Here is a 19,721-nt window from a genome sequence, read left to right as displayed (position 1 = left end):
AGAGATGTTTTATATGCTAATGAACCTCTGACGGCAAGACCAGACTTTTTTGCTGCTAATTCGGGCAGTATCTATCTCTGATGGGAACCTAATTTCCACCCACAAGGATCTTCAGAGTAAAGGAGTGAGCAAGGAATGATGCTGAGTACTGATGTGACTCTCCTCTTGGCTTCACTCCTATGTTTGCCCACAGCCAGGAAAATAGAGCCTCTAGACCAAAGCACTTGGCACCTGGTGTTTCCTTTCAAGTGCTTCTATGAGCCAGGCTTCTTTCACCACTGGATTCCTCACAGGAACTTCTCTTTAAAGCAGTCACTGCTTCCTTTGTAATTAACCCACAAGGCACATCAGTATAGCCAGGAAACATTGACCTAGTATGTCTAAGTGGTGATGGTCAAGACCAAGCAGCTACCATGAAATGATAATGTTCAAGACTAGTAAGAAGGGGCTTTGTTGCATTTTTTGTGCTTTATGCAATGTAAAGTGAAGGAAACACAGAGGTACAGTGGGATTCAGATAACTGTATTTACACACTTGGTATCACATGTAAGGCATGACTTTGCTGAGTAGCTTTGCAGAAGGTCAAACACTCAGAGCAGTTGTTCCCAGCCTGCTCTTAGCTTGAAGTCTGTGGCTTTCATTTCAGACCCAAAGAAGGGCTTATGAGAACCATAGTTTGTCTGTTTTTCCCAACTAGGTCAGCTGGTTTAATTAGAGGCTCTGTGTCTCCCTCCATGGTTTACTTCCCTAGGCTACTCAACTGTTTGAATAGATAATCCCAATTCCTAATAATTACAGCTGCAATATTATATATTTTGCAGAGATAACTCCTTCAACTGGAAATTTAGATCTGCCAGTTACATCCTGTTGTATTAGTCCCATGTCACTAGGCGTAGCCTGGCTTTTCTTTTCTTCCCTTCCGGTGTGCCACACAGTTTTTCCTACCACTGCCAAAGGAGGTGCTACCACACCACTACAGAGGTGTGATTCTACACCAAACCAGCCAGGCTGGTGGGACTACTGTGGGCATTCGTGCATTTTTATTTAAAAATCAGGTTATGGCAGTTTGACCGGTGGCTCTACATTTGCAGGTGCAAGTTAATCTGATATTAGCCAGGTTTCGACTGATTTAATAATGTTCACACCCATAGATGGTTTAATTAATTTGGATTTAGACCAGGGCATAAGAGGGGACATGTTGGTTTGGTTATTAATCAAAGGAGTAGGAGCCAGCAGATCTATCGCTCCTCCATTTCAAGCTCTCCAATAGATTAGTGATGTGACCTTGGGTGAAATCTCCTGGCATGTGTTTGCCTTACTCTCCTCAGCCTGGATATAATCAATTTCTCAGAATAGATGCAATAGTGAACTCACAGGCATCTGTGAAACTTAATTCCCTGCATGCGGAAAGGGTTTTGGCAGCTGTCAGGGAGTGCAGCTGTGTGGGGAAGGGGCAGGGCTTGCCTGCTGCCTGGTTCAGCTCCTTGCAGAGGGATGGCTATTGGTAGTTGTAGGTGCTGCCATCCGTCCCAGCAATGGTATCTTGCTCTAACCCTAAATTGAAAACTGCATGGAAGTTCCTTTGAGATGTCTGGGATGGTCCTAACCAGGGGTTTGTTCTCCGTTTGCCAATATTAATGGGAAGTCCATCCGATGGATTATTTTATTTTGGATGGGGGAAAAATAACCCCTCCGGGAAAGGAACTTTTCCCTGTTTTGCCTCTCTGTGTAGAACAGCTGTAACACTATGCCTGGCACTTGCAGGGAGCAAAGGCTGGAGAAATTGCCGCTCTGCTAAATAACAGCAAGTGCTACCCTCAGACAAGCACAGGTAGGGCTGCTCTGTGCTCCTGCTGTGGGCAGGGCTGTGCACAGCCATCTGCCTCCCCACCGCCCACGCCTCTGCCCCTGAGAACACCTCCTGCTGAAGGCCTGCACACTGCTCTGCCTGGGAAGTACGGTCTTGGTGACTTCTTGGCCAACACTGTTTGGCTGTCTGCTGCTGTTCTTGACTGGTCCAGCCTTGCTCCCTTCCCTTTTCACAGTCAATCCATCATGGAAAATGTAAAAGTCCTCAGTAACTATCTGTTCATCTGTGTCCTGGTGTGGCTTTGCAGGGTACTGCTGCTTCACATTTCCATTTCTGCTCACTGTTACTCTGGTTTACACTCTTCGGTTTGTTTCTCTCAGACAAACTGTGGCTTTGAAAGTAAGGGAAGGGACTTACAGGCTCACAGTAATTACCATGGTTTCATTAGGGTCATGTTTTGGTGCACACAAGTACTGTGTCATCAGTCTTGTTTTGACACATCAGAAGGAATCTAGGGAGAACAATTGCAGTGCCTTTCATTTTTTTTCTCCTCAGAACTGATAGTGAGAAGAGATTCTCATTTCTTAATTGTCTGCACAGGTCCTGCATGAGCTTCTTGATCAGAACCCTTCGATAAATCAGATACTCTAGCTTCATGCAGGAGTGCTCCAAAAGAGTAGGGAAGTGAGAAAACTAAGATACAACTGTGTGCTCAGAGCCCACTTACGGGTTTATTTAATAGATGGGACTTTGCACACAATTAACTAATTATGAGCAAAAGTCAGTGCTTGGGGTGAAGATCAGGCCTTCGAAAATAAGTACTCAGGCTCATTTGAAGGGCAAACACTTGACACTCAACATGAACTTAAGCAGGAACTGACTTTCAAAGGGAAAAATCTCACATTTAAGTCTACACACATATTCTCTTCAATATTTGGGATTCTAAGGCCTTTGAAGGTAGTCTCTTCACTTCCCCACAAAGCACTTTTTTGTTCACCTTCACAGTAATTTTCTCTCTTCCCTCTCCCCCCTCATCCCCAATCCCCTTAATGTTACAGAGGAATTTGCTTCTGGGATGAGATTTTGCTTGCTGAGTTTCAGCCCCAAATTATATTTTACAGATGACTTTGAAATTCCCTGTAAGTGTGCTCTCATTATTGGATATCTTTGATACAACTTTAAATACAACTGTGCAGACATCTCTGCTATTAGAGCTAGGAAAATATAAAACCTACACAGAGAAAGCAATAGTCAGAGCCAAAAAACCCTGTGATAGATGAAAGTAGGGGTATGTTTCAGATATGGGACCCCGGCTTCGTAAACATTGTGAAGCTCTCTGAATTAGTCACTTCACACAATATTCTTAGGGGAGTTTTAATCAGACTGTCTTGTGCAGGGGTTCATCCTGAATGTATTTAGCCTGGGGAAATTACCCTACTCTGGTGTGTCTTTTTTTTTTTTCTTTCTTTTTTTTTGACATTCCTCTCTCTTGGAGATCAGTACAGCAAAAGAAGAGAAGATACCAAGCAAGAGCAGACCAATCAAAGCAGCATTATGCTCAAAAAGAGACACGCTTGAAGCCTGTTGACTACAAGCTACTGCAAACCACATACATTTTTCAGCAGACTGGAGGACCAGTTCACAGTTGGAGGGAAATGCTGGGCATGCAAAGAGAATGTGGACATTGCAATTCAGAGTAGAAATTCCCCATCACTAATGTTTCTTCCAACAAGTCAAGCCTTTTTGTATTTTTCGGATGGCTCAAACACCTCTTCCCAGGGGCCAAAGTGAACAGGCTAAACTCAGAGGCAGAATCTACTGACTCAGCAGTTACACCAGGATGGATGACTCATCCTCCCTCACCTTTACAGACAGAAGCCCTACATATTTGGAGGTGTGCACAGGTTTCCTCTGTAGCCAGGGCAGAAGGGTGCAGCAGAAACCGCCCAATGCCTCCACGCACCCTGCCACAACTCGTGACAAATGCTGCTCTGCCTGGGGCTGGGGGGGCTCTGCTGGGAGAAGCTGCTGAACTGGTGGATGGCTGGTCTCACAAGATCAGGAGAGCACTGCCAGAGCTGTTGTTTGCTGCCCTAGTTTTGCTCCAGAATGGAAATGGGAAGTTTCTGTTTTCGCTCTTTTTTTTGCATGCTATAAAACTTTATTTGTTGTGTATGGGAATATGTATCATATCCCTCATCGTTTCAGAGTATCCTCATATAAGAGGTGCTTCGAGATCATGATTCCAGCATGGAGAATAAGAAAAGTAGCAAACTTTGAGAGGAGTTTCTTATAGAGTTTTATGAATAGAGATTTATGAGTAGCAAATACTTCCAGTAGGTTGGAAATTTCTGTGGTGTGCATGTGCAAAAGGGCCTGTTAAAAATTCAGTTTCTTTACATGAAGCTCTTAGCTGATTTGCTCTATCAACAGGGTACGTTGTATTGATCCTCAAGGAGCAGGAGGAGCTAAGTGTTTCTGAAATCCTCCCGCCGTGCCATTTTGAAAAGTGGCATTCATGTAATGTGTACCCTGTATCTCTTATCATTGAGCCATTGTTCTGAATATTTCTGAAATCCACATGCTGTGTTGTTTTGAGAAGAGGTATTCATGTACCATAGATCACTTAGTGCTGAGCCATTGCTTTGCCATGTCAGAGATGACAGAAAGAAGCAGCTGACAAGATGACTAGCACTGGTGGAGAGAATGTTATTAAAACTCATCAGAAGCAGGATCGAGGGGCCCTTATTGAGATATTACTTGATCGACTGGGATGCACATGTATTAACAGAAAGATGATCCTGTCTTAATAAGCTGATGATATTTTTATTTTAAGGCAAGAGCACAAAGAACTGACAAGAGGAAGATGGAGATATAATTTACACAGATTTCATGATGCTTTTGCAGCAGCAACAGACACAAAAAGGCTAATGCGTGGGGTCAGCAGTATGGCACAGGGGGTGACGTGTTTGAGTGGATTAAGGGGTGGTCTCAATATAGACTGCAGAGAGATCATACTGCTTTGGTATGACCTGAGTGGAGGAGCAGAGAATTATATGGTTGAGAACTGGACTAGATTTGCTCCTCTTATTCATACTATTTCTCTGAGGCCTGAGGAAGATGAAAATACTATAAAGCAAAAATATTTGCAGATAATGCAGGAATAGGGAGCGCTGCCAGTACAAAGAAGCTACATGTGTGTATGGAAAGATGAATGACCTAGATAAAAATAAAGTAATGAGGAGCTGGACAAAACAGAGGACCAGACTCTGAAAGATCATGCTATGCAGAAATACAATTCAGGAAAACGTAGTTCATAGGTAGCAGAAAAAATGTGAAATAGAAGGATTAAAATAGGTGCATACACGTGCAGATATTTACAGAGATATTTGCAAATTTTACATAAATAGTGGATTTAAGTATCAAGATATTACCCCCTCTTAGTACCTCAGAGAGCATACCTATACTATCATCCTCATTTATTATCACCTGTTTTTAAAGAATTTTTATAGTGATAGGCAAAGATATAGCAAGAGCAAGCAGAATAATGAAGGGATTGGGTGACACTAGTTGTGCCAAATAAACCAAAGAAATTAGGGCTGTACTCTGTGAAAGAGGAGACTGAGAGGTGAGATCATTTTGCTCAATGAAGCTCTTGAGGGAATAGGAAGAATGGTTGATGTAAGATAGCTTGAATTTGTGTCAAATACAAGAAGCAAAGGGCACAAATTAAAGTTTTGCATTATATGGAGGGAGTTCCCACAAGGAATTTAGTTTAGAATTCCTTTATGCAGGGAGCAGATGATATACAAGATGCTGAAAAGTGCACTCTGCTATACAAAAAGCCCAATGGGAACACAAATTTTTACTGCTGTGTTCCCCAAAGCCACATCTCTGTCTGGAGTGCTTTAAAGACAGTGCCATTCTTCTAGAGAATACAGGAGAGGGCTATAAGAAAAAATAACCTCTCTCATCCTCATGAGAATACTCAAAGCGTTTCTCCTGGATTATTGGTAGCTTTTTTTGGAGAGGCTGGATGTCTGAACCCTTTTGGAAATTTCAGCTGTGAAGGAATTGTTTCCTGGAAGAATCAGTGAAGTAGCTTTGAAATTACACAGGAATGGAGCTGAAATTATGAGACCTCTTTGGGATGTAGGATTGAGGAGACTCAATTTTTGCTTTGACGTAGTTTTTGAAAGTTTTAAAGGATTAATAATACTGCAACAATGGAGATAAAGGCACATGGCAAAGTCTGTAAGACACAAATGAAATGTGGCATTATTTGAATGAGTCTAAAAAAATAATTCAGATGATACAGATGAAAAATATTTATTGGGGATAGACCTGATGGTGAAATGGATGCAGATGAATTTACCTGTTCCTCTGGTACTTAGCTGAAGGGTGTATGAAAGTCTGAAGTTCAATAAGAGGAAAGTCCTGAGTGCCCCCAGCTGCCCTTTTCCTTCCCTCTCTTTTCTATTAGTTAAGTGAAATGAATCTGCAGAGTATTGGCTTATTGAAAATAAACAGATTCTTAGCTTTTTTCTCCACTAAATTGTGTCAAGAATTTTGTATGCGAAGCAAACACTTGTAAAAGCTCTGACTCAAAGAAATGTGTTTGGCTTCTCTTCTGCCCCTTTTCATTAGGGGCTCTGTGGGCTTCCAGCATCTGAAGGACTCCTTGACCTGTCAGTGACATCTGCTAGCACATTACATCTCAGCCTTGCACACAAACTGCTTGCAAGACAGTCTGAATCCAAACCTCTGAAGCAGAGTAGCAGTTGTAAATGAGTCTTTCATACAAAATAGGAAAGAACTAACCCTATTACTGTACGCATCAAAAAAATGTAGCCTGTAACCCTTTGATGTCTGCAACTCAATTTTCCCTTTCTTCCCTTAGTGAGTGCACCACTGAGCATCACTTGCTGACACCAAGAGATTTAAATGCACACAGAAAGACAAACAGAAAAGCACCTGATCCAATCATTTATGGCATAGAGTATATACGGCTGTACCGGGAATTATTTTTACGTAGGTAATTAATAATAGAGAAACAATGTAGTGACAGTGTGAGTCCCAGGGGAGAAAATTGTCAGCCTATTTATTCATTTATTTTTTTCTAACTAAATTGATGGGATAGTCTGATGCCTTTCTGGATTCCACATGGATGATGAAACTGCAAACAAGTTGCATTTAAATAACAGGCAAATCTTCCAATTAGTCAAAGCTTACTTCTTATTCCTTGAAATGATTAACTGCACATACTGTGGCCTCTGTCAGTCTGAAGGGGAAGAAGCTGCCCACCAAAACCCCAAAGACATTGATCTGAACATTTTGGGCACCAATTCAAATACATTAATCTAGTGTGATTTGCCAAGATTCTGCAACTGTCTTCTGGATTCCTAGATTCATGTTAAATGGGATATCGTTAATTCTTTCATATAAACTCATTTTTAGCTATTAGGGAGTTAAAGGGAACTAAAACACAGTTCTTGGGAGTATGCAGAGGGTAGCACCAGATTCTGCTCTCTAATGCATGGCTGTGTCCAGTCTTGCGTGTGGTTGATGCTTTCAGAAATTACACCCTGCATAGCAGCAGAAATCCTAGTTTCAATAGGGGAAGGATTTTGATAATAGCAGTGTGCTACTAATCTGAAAAGAAGATAATGGCAAAGAACTCAAACACAAAACAAATATCCCATGGCTATTTCTGTTATGAGGTAGGTATTCCTTCAGGTAAAAAGTAAGCTCTCAGAATACATTTTTTAAAGTGAAAAAGGTTGTAATTTTTTTCTGGCTTAACCTTTCCCTCAGATTTTATGTCTTTACTTTTGCACCTGATTGTTTTCCCATCTTTCTAAGTTAAGGATCAGCTTTACTTCAATGTTCTTGCACTTTTTAAATGCAAGATGTTGGCTAGCATGCATGTGGAGCAAGAATCCCCAGAGCGCAGTGAATAAAGAATGATTTTTGCAATAACTAGCTACAGCTGAATCATGATAAATCATACTATTTCATTGAATTTATCTTCTGAATATTAAATTTAAGAAGTTGTGTCATGTTGAAATATTGAAATATCTCCAATGTAATCCACTGTAATCTATTGTTGGGAGTTCTGAGGGGGAAAGGGCAGTGAGAGAAAAGGTTGGCTGCATTAGATAACCAATAATCTGTACAGGCTCTTGGAACTGGCAGCAGAGCCACAGTCTCAACACTAGTTTCAGACTGGCAGCGATTGACACTCCCTGTACCAGTTATTTGGCTGGAACTTAAATATGTCACTTGGCAGTGAGTGTTGATAAAAGTCCTGTTATTTTCCAGGCTGAGAGCTGAACAAGACCACAGCCTTCCTAAGCCATTACACAGTGCTTATAAGGAATTGTTGGTTTATGTGAAGTAATTTAATCAACCTGATTATTAGATGATTTTAGTACTTCCACACTTTATTATAATTGTGTTTGTTTATATGCATATTACACTTTTGCCCAGTTATTTAGTTCTAATTAATATATTGGAAACAACCATGCTATGAATGTCTGCTTCCCGAAGAGCACCTTCCTGAAATGGAGAGGCCTGCAGGGAAAACAAGCAGGATAGAAAGATCAGAGGGTGTTCTGCAGACCTGTCCTTGCAGACCGCTGAAATCTGGGGCCTAAGCTGGAAAATCCACTGTCCGTTGAAGGCCTGGCATCTAAAGTTAATGCATTTTCTCTCATAAGTCTGTGTATGCTGCATCTCTTTCCTCTGCATTATTTACAGGGAGATTGTTAACATTTGGGACATAGGTGCTGTTGAGAACAGTTAAACATTTACTGTTAATCTAAAAGAATATGTCAAGGAGGCCTAACGTGCCCCTTTGCGGTATCTGTTCTCAGGGTCCTTTTCTTTCCTTGTTCCGCTGTTGCAGGACTCTCTGTGGTTGCACTGTCCATCACATCCCACTTCATTTACAAGCCAGCGGATAAAGTGAGCCCCTCCTGCAGAGCAGCACTGGAGCTCATGGTATAAAGGTTTTGCAGTGAATGCTGCAAACTCAAGCATTTTTTTTTTTTTTAGGAAAAAGCATTTTTTTTCTAGACTAGGTCTTTTCAGGTTGAAAGAAATAATCTTATATTTGTTCTATTAATGTACCTTTTATATGCACGCATCTTTTGTCATTTTCCCAAGTAGGGAGATATCCTGTAACTTAGAGACAAACTGAATGTTGTCATCTCTCTCTATTGACAAACGAGTAGCATTTTATATGCCATGTATTGAAGAAAGACTGCTGCTTGGCACAGCTTTGCAGTGCAGTGGTCTTCTTTAGCTGCTGTCAGTAGGAAGGTGCTGACTTTGAAGGAAGCCAGACTGGGGCTTCAATGCACAAGAGGAGAAGCTTCACACTGCAGGGATACATTACTAAATATGATCAAGAGAAGACTTCCTCCAAGTTTTCAAGAGTGTGTACTTCCCCACACCTTCTTTTGTGTTGGGATGAAGTAAAAAGCTTTTGAACCAAAAATCTGAGATGCTACACATAGACACAGTCTTTGGAAATAGCACCTGGTCCTTGAGATTCTCCCCCAGAAAATACCCAAGAGAAGTGCACCTGGGAACAATGTATTTTAAGCTTATTTAATTTGGAGAAAAAGATGACTGTGGCAGGGAATGGTGTCAGTCATAGAAGAAGAGGTTATATGGAAGCTGGAGCAGCAAAGTTCTTGCAGAAGAACAGGAAAGGAAAGGCAACATATAGGTCAAGAGATCTGAAAAGGAAAGGGAAGATGAGCTCATGAAAAACTGTCCATGCATTCAAAATGTTGAACTAAAATATAGTCTGCACTAGAACATAAATTGTGCACCCACCTCTGGATTTTAGTGACTTGAGAGCTTAAGGAGTTAATTTTTTTTTATGCATTGTTTACTATTTTTCTGCCCCACTATGGATTAATTTTTTAATGTCAGATCTACATTGACACTCATATCAGAAAGTCTGTGATTTAACTTGATAGATCAACTACTGTGAGGGGGTAGGGGTGAGTAACTGACCTGAATATTGAGATATATGATGCTTATTTGGAGAAATAGCATATGTTCTTCATGAGATGCACAGTCATAAACTGCACACTTTTCATTCAAGGTTACAAAAAAGGAGTAAAAGAAGCTAGGTTTATTCTTCTGCCCTCATTTCTTTTATTTAAGATAGAAAATACAGTGTTTTCTGCATTAGAATTACTATTTACTGTGGGTGAGTGAGAGAACAGATGAACTCTGATACCATTTAACATTTATATGGGAACAGTTCAGCAGGGATAATAGTTTTAGTTAGCTGGTGGTGGAATTTGGGGTTCTGTTTTTTGTCTACACAAATACAACTTCAGTTCATACATTCAGAGGAAAAGATGTCACTCCTGCAATTAGGAGATTCCCCACTACTTCTTGCAATATTTCATAAAGGTGATTTGTGGGAAATAATACTCTTCTGATGTGTTTGGATGATTATAGTTATTTGAAAGACAGTCAAGAAAGAGATCCATAGGCTCCAATAATACCTTAAACAGGTGAAAAGACAATGGAAGGGCTTCCTAAACCATATATGAAGATAAATTGTAGGTGCTAAAACTCACCTGCAGAGGGACATTCTTCAGTGTGGTTGGATAGAAATTCTTCATTAACTTTTTCAATGAAAAATGCTGATTTGCTAAAAGATTTTCAGAAAATGAGCTGGTTTATTTCAGTGAATTATTTGTTAATATATCACACATTCAATAAACAATACCTACTTTACTATTTACAAAAATTATAAACATTGAATTTTTTTTCAGTCATAAAACTTTTTCTTTTAAAATTTAATTTAATTTGCATAGAAAAGAGAAACTAGGTCAAATGAAACATTTCAGTTGAATGAAAACCATTTTTTTGACTGTTTCATTCTGAAGAAAGAGGTTCTTTGCAATCTACACTATTCTCTGATTCTATGAGATTTCATTTTTGAGGCTGGAAAAATAATTGAAATATCAAATCTTTATGGATATGAAAACTATTTTCTGCCTAGCCCTGCTTTCTAATAATGTCTTGATATCTCTCTCAGAAAGCTTACAAATAAGCAAATTTCTCTGCATTTCTTTATGACAGAGAGAAACTTGGTAACCTGACTAAAGATATGTAATTTGTTTGGTGATTTTTTTTTTTTTCTTCTTCCCCCCTCAGGTCCTTTGTGAAGAACTGTGGCATGATGTTTAACTTACAGTTTTCAGCAGCAAAGAAAAGAACAAATGCTGGAAATATGCATTAAACCTCTCCATGATAGCTGAAAAAGAGTGTGAAAAAGCTGTAGCCCAGTCTGCTTTCCATTTGTGACTACTTTGTATATTTTTTTTTACTTTTGTCTATTTATGACAGTTTTTAAATGGCTCATGTGAAAAGTCTTCTTTAAATCCCTTGCCTTTTACTAGATCAAAGTCTCCAGACCATCACAAAATGGATTATTTTGGGAGGAGTTCTTAATGAACTGAAAATTGAAAGCTAGGCCATTAATCCTTAACATCAAGTGGAAATTCTTCACATTACTCTTTATTGTCTTAGTGTCACTGGAAATTAAGGTAGGAGAATCTTTCAAGGAAAGCATCAAAGACACACATAGCAAGAAAAAATGAAACTAAGAAAAGATGTTTGGGTACTGGAAAGCTAGAGTAATGAGCAATCTCCATCAGGGTTTGGGATTTGGGTGAGACTACTTATGTAAATCAGGTACTGAGAAAGAATTAATTTTTTTCTGAAAGAACAGACTCTAACAGCATTTTTTTTGGTCTCCGGTTAATCCTTCACACTTACCCAAGCTGAGTGAAGAGATTTTGACTATTTCTGGTAGTAATTGAATCTACTTCTGGTTGACCACCATTCTCAAAAACTTCAAAAAAGCTCTTGAGGGATTAGAAACCTACAGAAGGTTCTAGAGTTAGTAGATACTAGTTTCTGTATTTTTTGTTGTTTGGTTAGTTTGGTTGTTTTGGTTTGGTTTGGTTTGGTTTTTTTTTCCTCCTCCTTGATATTAAGATGGTACATTCAACCATATTGTTTAGATAGAAACAGCTGATTTCCTTCAAGGAATGATATGCTAATAAGTTATTACTGAATTATGCAGCCATTACACCAGGCCACTGGAGGGAGTAACTCCGATTTCAGTGTAGCTTGCCAGTGTGACTGAACTAAACAAGGGGATTTAGAACAGGTTGGTGTGGCCTCCTCTAAAATTACTCAGGTCATTTACAAGTCCATTGCAGTTCACTACCTATGGTTATTCATTAATCAGATACTTATAAATATGCAAAAAATGGAAAGGGAGCTTCAATCTGTAAGCAACCCATCTGCAAGAACCTATAATTAGGGCTACCATATTTCTGAAAGATGTCAGACCTGCTGAGCATGTGTACCCCAGGCGGATGTGTGTTAGACTTACCAGATGACTGCAAACCCTAGGCAAATGTAGAAAAATCCTGAAATATGTCCAGGACAAACAGAGCATGTCCGGGAAAACCCATTTATCTATAGTGGCTCTAACAACAATGCTTCACATGGGGAAATTATAAGCAAAACCAATAGTATTGTCATGAGAATATATGTGGGGTTTCAGTCTGCATACAAGACTGACCAAATGTCTGGGTCTATCCACGAGAAACTGAGATTTTTGAATCCTACTATTTCTTGCAACAAGACAAGGAGGACTTGTGAATCACCTGAGTCATTGCTGTCATGTGTGAATTTGAATTGGTCACATTAGCCACTGGAGGCAATCACCTGGATTAACAAGAAACCATGTTGCGAGTTCCATGATGAGACTTACATCTAGACAGTGAGAACAAAGAAATGCCCTGGATTGTGTCTGGTTTAAATTTTTTATTTGCAAAAATGAAAATGACCTGTCAAAACTTAACAGTAACTTTTAATGTTCATTTTACCCCCAAACTGATGCTAATTGTGACTGCTTAACAGGTATATGTCATATTAATTTCATGCTTCTGAACTTGCTTTGAATGTCTGTATTGTAGACAATGTTGAATAGGTTGTATTTTGGTTTTTATATTTAAGTCCCCTTTCTGATTCTTCAGCAGAACAGAAATTGGGCTTGCGGTCTCTTCCACAGTGCTTCTGCAATACAGTTGTTATTACAAATGATGCCACTTTAGGCAGGATAGACACAAGAAAACCGTAAGCTCAGAATTGCCCATTGTAATCAAATTGGCTATTTTCCAAACAATTCACAGTCTCTCTCCCAGTGTGACCTTTCAGAGCCCTGCACTCAGCAAAATAGGGGTATATTACCTTTCATGCACTACTGTTCATTTTCAGGAGAAAGCCAGGATTATTGTTCAAATTCTGTACAATTACACCTGAGCACCTTACTGCTTTTAGGGGGAGGGTACAGATGAGTTGGGCTGGCATTTAGTACAGAGATATTACACACAGCAGGGTGGGAAACAGAAAGGGTTAAAAGCACACTGTAATAAATATGAGACAAACTGAATGCTTATGAAGAGAATGGATGCTATTGTCCCGTTAGTCCAGTTATTCTCACATAGCCTTGATGGTGGTTTCCAGATGTGTAATTTGACATAATGTATATGTTGAGCAGGAGTTGGGGGCGGAGGGGGCAGAGAAGGTAACTTGTTTAACATGTTTACCTGTTACCTAAAGAGGTAAAACAGCAAATGAGATCTGGAGTTAGGGATCCTTTAGGTTGGGGTACTTAGGCTCTAGGCTGTTTCCACTTTCCTGTTTTCTCCCCCAGTGTTATAGCTGCTCTTAGAAATCTCTGGGTTTATATGGATACTTACAAAAAAAAAATCAAAGAACGATAGATTGCCCAGCAGAAAATTATTTACATGAAAACTCCTGCCTAAGCATAATTTTTCTTGAGATGACATCTGCTTTGAAAGTACAACACAATTTCATCTCAGATGTAATAGTAACACCCTCCCCCTTATTTTTTTATTTTTTGCTGACAAGAGATACATAACTTGCTGACTGTACGTGGCTGATAGCTGTATCAGTCAATCCTAAATAGTCTATAAATCCATGTACAGTGTAAAATATCATTGATCTGTGTAATTGGGAATTTTTAGCAATACAATTTTGTGTAATTATGTTTGTTTTTCCCTATCCAGAACTGTCTTCCCTGGTGAATCTGGAAGCAGTCTCTGATTGTACAGAGCCACTACTTATTCCGCCCTCGTGCTTCCCTTGAGTATAAGTTATGATATATCAGCATTGTCTTTGAGGTCTACTGCATGTGGATATGCAATACACTGAAGAGTGGAGACGAAATGAAGTTGAAAGGATTCATGAATAAAATGTAAGTGGATGATACTTCAAACTAAAGCACAAATACTGCATTGCCTAAATGGAGAGAAATTGCTCCTTTTGCTCAAGTAGGAGCAGCAGCAGTAACAATAAGCTAGGATTATTGTGGCCTTTGGTCTCAGGCTCAGTTGTTATCTGAGAGTGGCACACAGCAGTTACTGGAATACTTTCTTTCCACATGATGGTCTCAGCTGAACTTTGGTGAGGAAAATAAATACCTTACTGGGTACAGAGTCTTATAGATCTGTGAGAGAAGCTTTGCCAACTTTGAGAGATCCCCCACAACCTGCAGCATTTACAAAAATAAATAAGGCTTTTCAATCCAAAATTCTTGATAAATGGAAAGCACTGTTCTGCCCCTGGCATTGTCAATTTTTTCTCCTTTTTCAGTGAACCTGATTATTCACACTCAGTATATAAACATACTGCATGAGGTAAATAGGCACCAAGGCTAGTGCAGTTTTTGAACGTAGATCATAATTTTACTTACTCCCTTACATCATTTAACTCTGTTCTGGTGACCCTGGGACCTGGTAATACACACTGCAACCAATAACCATAACTCTGTGATCCGTATAGAATATGTGAAGGATGGTGGCAAGTATATAATTTATTACCTTCTGTAGTGCTGTGTTATTATTATGTGACTGTTATAGCATTCATAGTTTGACAGCTTCCTATTAGCCAGTCAGTCAGAGTATGTAGTGTATTATTTTACCAATACCTGATGCATATCAATAAAGTTGGTGAACACTGCTATAAAAGAACAGCTGAATTGGCTTGGATGGCATAATCTCCCATCCTGAGTTCTCACCTGAAACATCAGTTTAAGTTGATGGATACTTTTGTAAGTATGAGAAAAGTCTACGTAACTTTCTCCCCTCCTTGTCCTGAATCCCTGAAAGGAAGTGTCAAAATAGTACAATAGCTTATTTTCATCGTATTCCCATTCCAACAGCAGAAGCAAAAATTACAAGAAATCTTGTACTGAGAGACAACCTGTTCTCACAAGATTTCCAGCCCATTAACTCAAGAATCAGATTGTTTGGATTAGGTTTGCACAAACAGCCAAGCTTTTCAGGTGCTTATCCAAAAGGCATTGAACCAAATCTTTTGAGGTTTCCCCACACACTTTATATATTATGCAAATATTGACTATTTGTGGAGACAAGAGCAAGATGGGAAAAAAATCTCCTTGTCCAGGACAAGCAGAATCAGTCCTTGCTGGACAAGTAAAGCTGTCATGCTTTCTGTGGGCTGGACAAAAACAGCAAGAGGGAGTAGAGGTAAAGGTTGGCAATGCTGTGGCACTAAGGTTGACCAAGGGGCTGAAGAAGACTGGAGTTAGAAAACAGTGAGCTGCTGGATGGTGGGAAGAGGAGACAAAGCTGCATATAGTCATGAAACAGTCTGTCAAATTATGGGAAATACAGAGATTATATAAGAAAAGGATATGACTAGGGGCAGCTATGGTGCTGGGGAGGGGAGCTGGGTAATAGAGCCGCAACGCCAGCATGTGGCCAGAGCTCAGCTCACAGCTACTGGCCTCAGTGGGGGCCATAGTGGAGCTGAGCATGGGGGTGTCAGTCCTCTGAGGGATGGATGCTGCTGCATTTCTCCTGGAGGCAGAGTAGATGGCTGGAGCCTGTTAAATCTCGGTTTGTACGCTTCATCTTCCTGCATTTATAGAAGAGAGAAATAGTAGGTCAGCCTGTAATGTTTATTTCAGGATAGTGAGGTATAATACTCTGATTAGGTGAAATACGTTTAAAGAACATCAATCAAAATTTAAGAAACTACATAGAGAAAAACGCAAGTTATCCAGAGTTTCCTGTAGTTTCCCTTGCACGGGCAACCTGACACAACATGCTGTATGTAATTTGACCATGCTGTCAGCTTTTTTACTAGGAATGTAATCCATGTGATCAAACAGATTTTAATCAAGGTGTCTGAAACAAAGTATTCGATACTGTATAGATTCTTACCTAATGCATTACAACAATATGTTAACAAGATGATATGAAGTGTAAATCTTTAAGTCGAAGCAGCCTGACCTAAAAGACCACAAATCCTGCCTCATCCAGTGCATGATTGGCAGTAACACAGCGAGAAGGGTTTGTATAGAAGGTAGTCCTATTGATCCTGCTTCTGAGTGCTAATATAATAAGAAAGTACTGGCACAGCTGTGTCTGTTCATGATTTCATGAATGGTCAAGCAAATAAAGCATGATACTTTATGTTGTTTCATGATGAACTGCTAAGCAAAGATGTAATCATCAAGGGTTAAAGAGGATCCTTTTTGACTCGACTAAAGGAAAATTCTGCAGACACTCAAATAGCTGGTGGAAAGAGCAGAGCTGTACAAAGTCATACTATAAGGGAATCAAAATGCTACTTGCAATTCTGGTTAGCTGACCTGAGCTAAGACAGAGTGTGAGCTTCTCTTCATCGAGCTTTAGACATTTATGTGGTAAGCATTTAGGGATTACAGTCACCTTAGGTTCCCTTCATAGTCTATGAAGAGAAATAGGCATTTTTAGGGAAGGTTTTCTTTTGACTGGTTTTAGGCTTCTTGTTTAGGGTAAGATGATTTATGACCTCATAGTTATTATTCTTATCAATGTCTATAAGGTTCAGCAAAAGCAACTACACTTACAGTGATGTTTAGACAGAAGAGTATCTCCCTCTCCCTCAGCACAAATGTTAACTGTTTTTGTTGTATTTTGCATCAGTTACGGCATCACAAGATGTTGTGAGTGAAGGTACTCATATTTTTGAAATAAATTTACAAGAGATGCTTTGTTTTCTACAATGAGAAGCATGGCCAACTATTTCACAGGTTACCTAAGGAAAAGGGTCATGTTTTGATAAGCTCTGCCAAGCTGGGGAGACTAGCAGAAATTACGTAAGTTACCCTGTCTTCTTCCACGGGGTGTTTAAACATCTGTTTGAGAGGCATATGAGTGGGATGCTCCTCTGTGTAACTCTGTTCCTCATCTTTGATGCCAATTAAAACCTTGTTCCTCACTAGCACACCATTGGTTTTGTATTTTGATACCCCAACAGAAAGACTGATGGGATATGTGGAGAGAAGATTAGACGATCACTAATGCAGTGTCTCCAGTGAATCCCTGTGTGAGCTGAGGCACTGCTGGGTGGGACAGTGCTGTGAATGGGATCAGTAATGCCACTCCAGAGTGGTTGCCCTGCCTCTGCCATAGACAAGGTAACTCACAGATGTTACTTTCAGAAGGGATTTTAGCACAGACTATCTACTGGAGTAGATATTTAGAGTCCCTGGAAGACCTGTATGATGAATAGCTTCAGTGATAACTCTGCTATTTATATGGAGCTTGCTGGGTTCTAGCTGTCTCTTCTGCAGCTGTGCCTCCACAGGCAACCAAGGCATACCCTTCAACAGTGAAGCTGAGCTAGATAGCTCACATGCGTGTGGTGCTCTTGAATAAGTAGGTGGAGAGTCTTTAAAGTAGTTATGTTTGGCCCAGTAATGTGTTGTTGATATTAATCTAAGTGTGTCTCAGGAAGCACAAGACCACAGTAAGTAGGAAGAGGGTCTGCTGCATCACTGAATGCAGTTCTCTGAAATCTCAGAAAATCACATATTATAATCCTTGCATTAGAAGAACTGGTTCTATCTTAAAAGTATGTTCTTCTGCTGCTTTCTGCTTTATTTTTTTTTGTGCACAGAAGATATAGGTGCCTGTAAAGAGTCAGCAGAAAGTGCAGATACTCAGCAGATTTCCCACTTCTAGCTCATGATCCCTAAATCTCACTACTGTTGAGTGCTTAGAGGAGCCCCTCAGGTCTGGGTTCACTCTAGCTGGAAGCACATAATTTAAGCAACCTTAAGACACCACACATCCTCAGACAAACAGCAGATATGCCCCCTCTTACTATTTCTTACAGACCACTTTTATTCAAGTCCCCACTCGGCACTAGGCTTTTGAGTATCAGTTTGGAGATGCCCAGATCTCTTAACTGACTGTATGGAGATGGTTTTTGTTTTGCTTTGTTTTGTTTTGTTTTGTTTTGTTTTGTTTTTCTCCCACAAGGAAGTTTCTGTGTATAACAGCTCAGCTAAAACCGAAACTTTACATTTGCTGAAGGAGCCAGCAATATTTATTCTGAGTCAGTACAACAACAGCTCTTCTCTCATGGGAAGGATTCAGGGCCAAATGTCATGTCCATGATACGATGCTGAGTAGGAATTACAGGGCTGTGGCTCACATAACATACCCTTTCCACCAACCAAAATGAAACATGTCAGTGTGGGAAGGATAAATGGCAATCTTTGGCTGTCGTGCACTAGGATCTTATTATAGACACAGAGATAATGAAACTAATGTATCCTGAGGCAGTGTTACTTAAAAGACTATCAGAACAGGAGAATGTGCACTGAATTTCATTTACTGTGACTTTTTTCTGATGTGTTTGGGGCTAAGTTTCAGCAACCAATTCAGAGCTGTGGTCCTTCAGAAGTGAAGTGATGTTTGGACAGTTGGCAACAGGATAAGTCTATACAGGGTTTGTCCACTTATTTGTGAAGCTTTTTTTGTCAGGAAATGTATGCATATTTATGTGACACTTTTTATTACTCAATCAATCCTTCACTGAGATAAACAAAGTGGAAGGTAGTCTGGGAAGAACCGAAACCCATACAAGTTTTCCACAAAATGTTTATATCTGTTAAGCAAGTGGTAGAGAGGATGGGAACATCTGATCCAGAAACTAATAAGGTCAACTGATGTAATCTTTGAAGATGATCAGATATGACAGACATGAATCTCCTCTTATAACTTATTCAGAGTATTTATGTTTGGTTTTAGGTACATTCTTGGATATGAGATATTGCTTTATACCTGTTCTCTCCTGACAGACTAGTGTTTTCACGGTGCCAGTTAGGACACCTGCATTTATTTAATGACTCCATGTATAAGTAATCTTTAGGCTGCACTTTAATGTCTGAGTGAGTACACCATTTCTCTCCAGCTGCTGACATAACCTATTGTTATGTACAGGAAACATGTTAATCCTCATAATTGACACAATTCTTGGGTCAATGCAGGTGAAGAGATTTCATACACCTTTTAAGTGCACTCATAGTATTTTCTTCATTTTCTCTCCACCTTTATTTTGTTTTCTCTCACAATAGCTACACGGCATAACTTCCTCCTTATGCCTCAAATGCTGTGCTGTCACTGGTGGTTATAAAAGGGAACAAAACAATCTGAAAGGAAAATTTCCATATGGGAAACCTTTCCTAGCAGGGTATGCTTTTATTTGATTGGATCCAAGAAAGTAGTTTGAGACATTTAGATGTAGAACTACCTTATTCTATTGAAACTTTGAAGTTTTTATGATCCCAAGAGTTAACAAAAACTTGTATAAAGCCCCATGCACATTGGTCTATGTGACATTTACTATCTGTATTAAACTACTACTCAGAAACCTTGACAAGGACTGAGTTCTGTCATGCTGGACACACTTCAAAGATATAAAAGGTGACTCCTCTCTCCAGAGTTTAAGCTTTCAATCTGACTGGCTTACTAGC

The 19,721-nt window shown here is 39.7% G+C and overlaps 1 long non-coding RNA gene across 3 annotated transcripts in view; it reads left to right on the top strand.

The window, feature by feature from the left end:
- Positions 1-19,721, top strand: part of LOC116965917 — a 129,716-nt gene that overhangs the window by 104,315 nt on the left and 5,680 nt on the right. For all 3 annotated transcript variants that reach the window (XR_004409804.2, XR_004409805.2, XR_004409806.2), the window contains 2 exons: positions 11,000-11,391; positions 13,954-14,141. This is a non-coding gene — a long non-coding RNA (uncharacterized LOC116965917). The remainder of the gene's footprint in view (positions 1-10,999; positions 11,392-13,953; positions 14,142-19,721) is intronic.

This window comes from Tyto alba, unplaced genomic scaffold, assembly GCF_018691265.1.
Source record: "Tyto alba isolate M040663 unplaced genomic scaffold, T.alba_DEE_v4.0 Super-Scaffold_22, whole genome shotgun sequence".
Taxonomy (NCBI): domain Eukaryota; kingdom Metazoa; phylum Chordata; class Aves; order Strigiformes; family Tytonidae; genus Tyto; species Tyto alba.
This window is presented reverse-complemented; position numbering and strand designations above follow the sequence as displayed.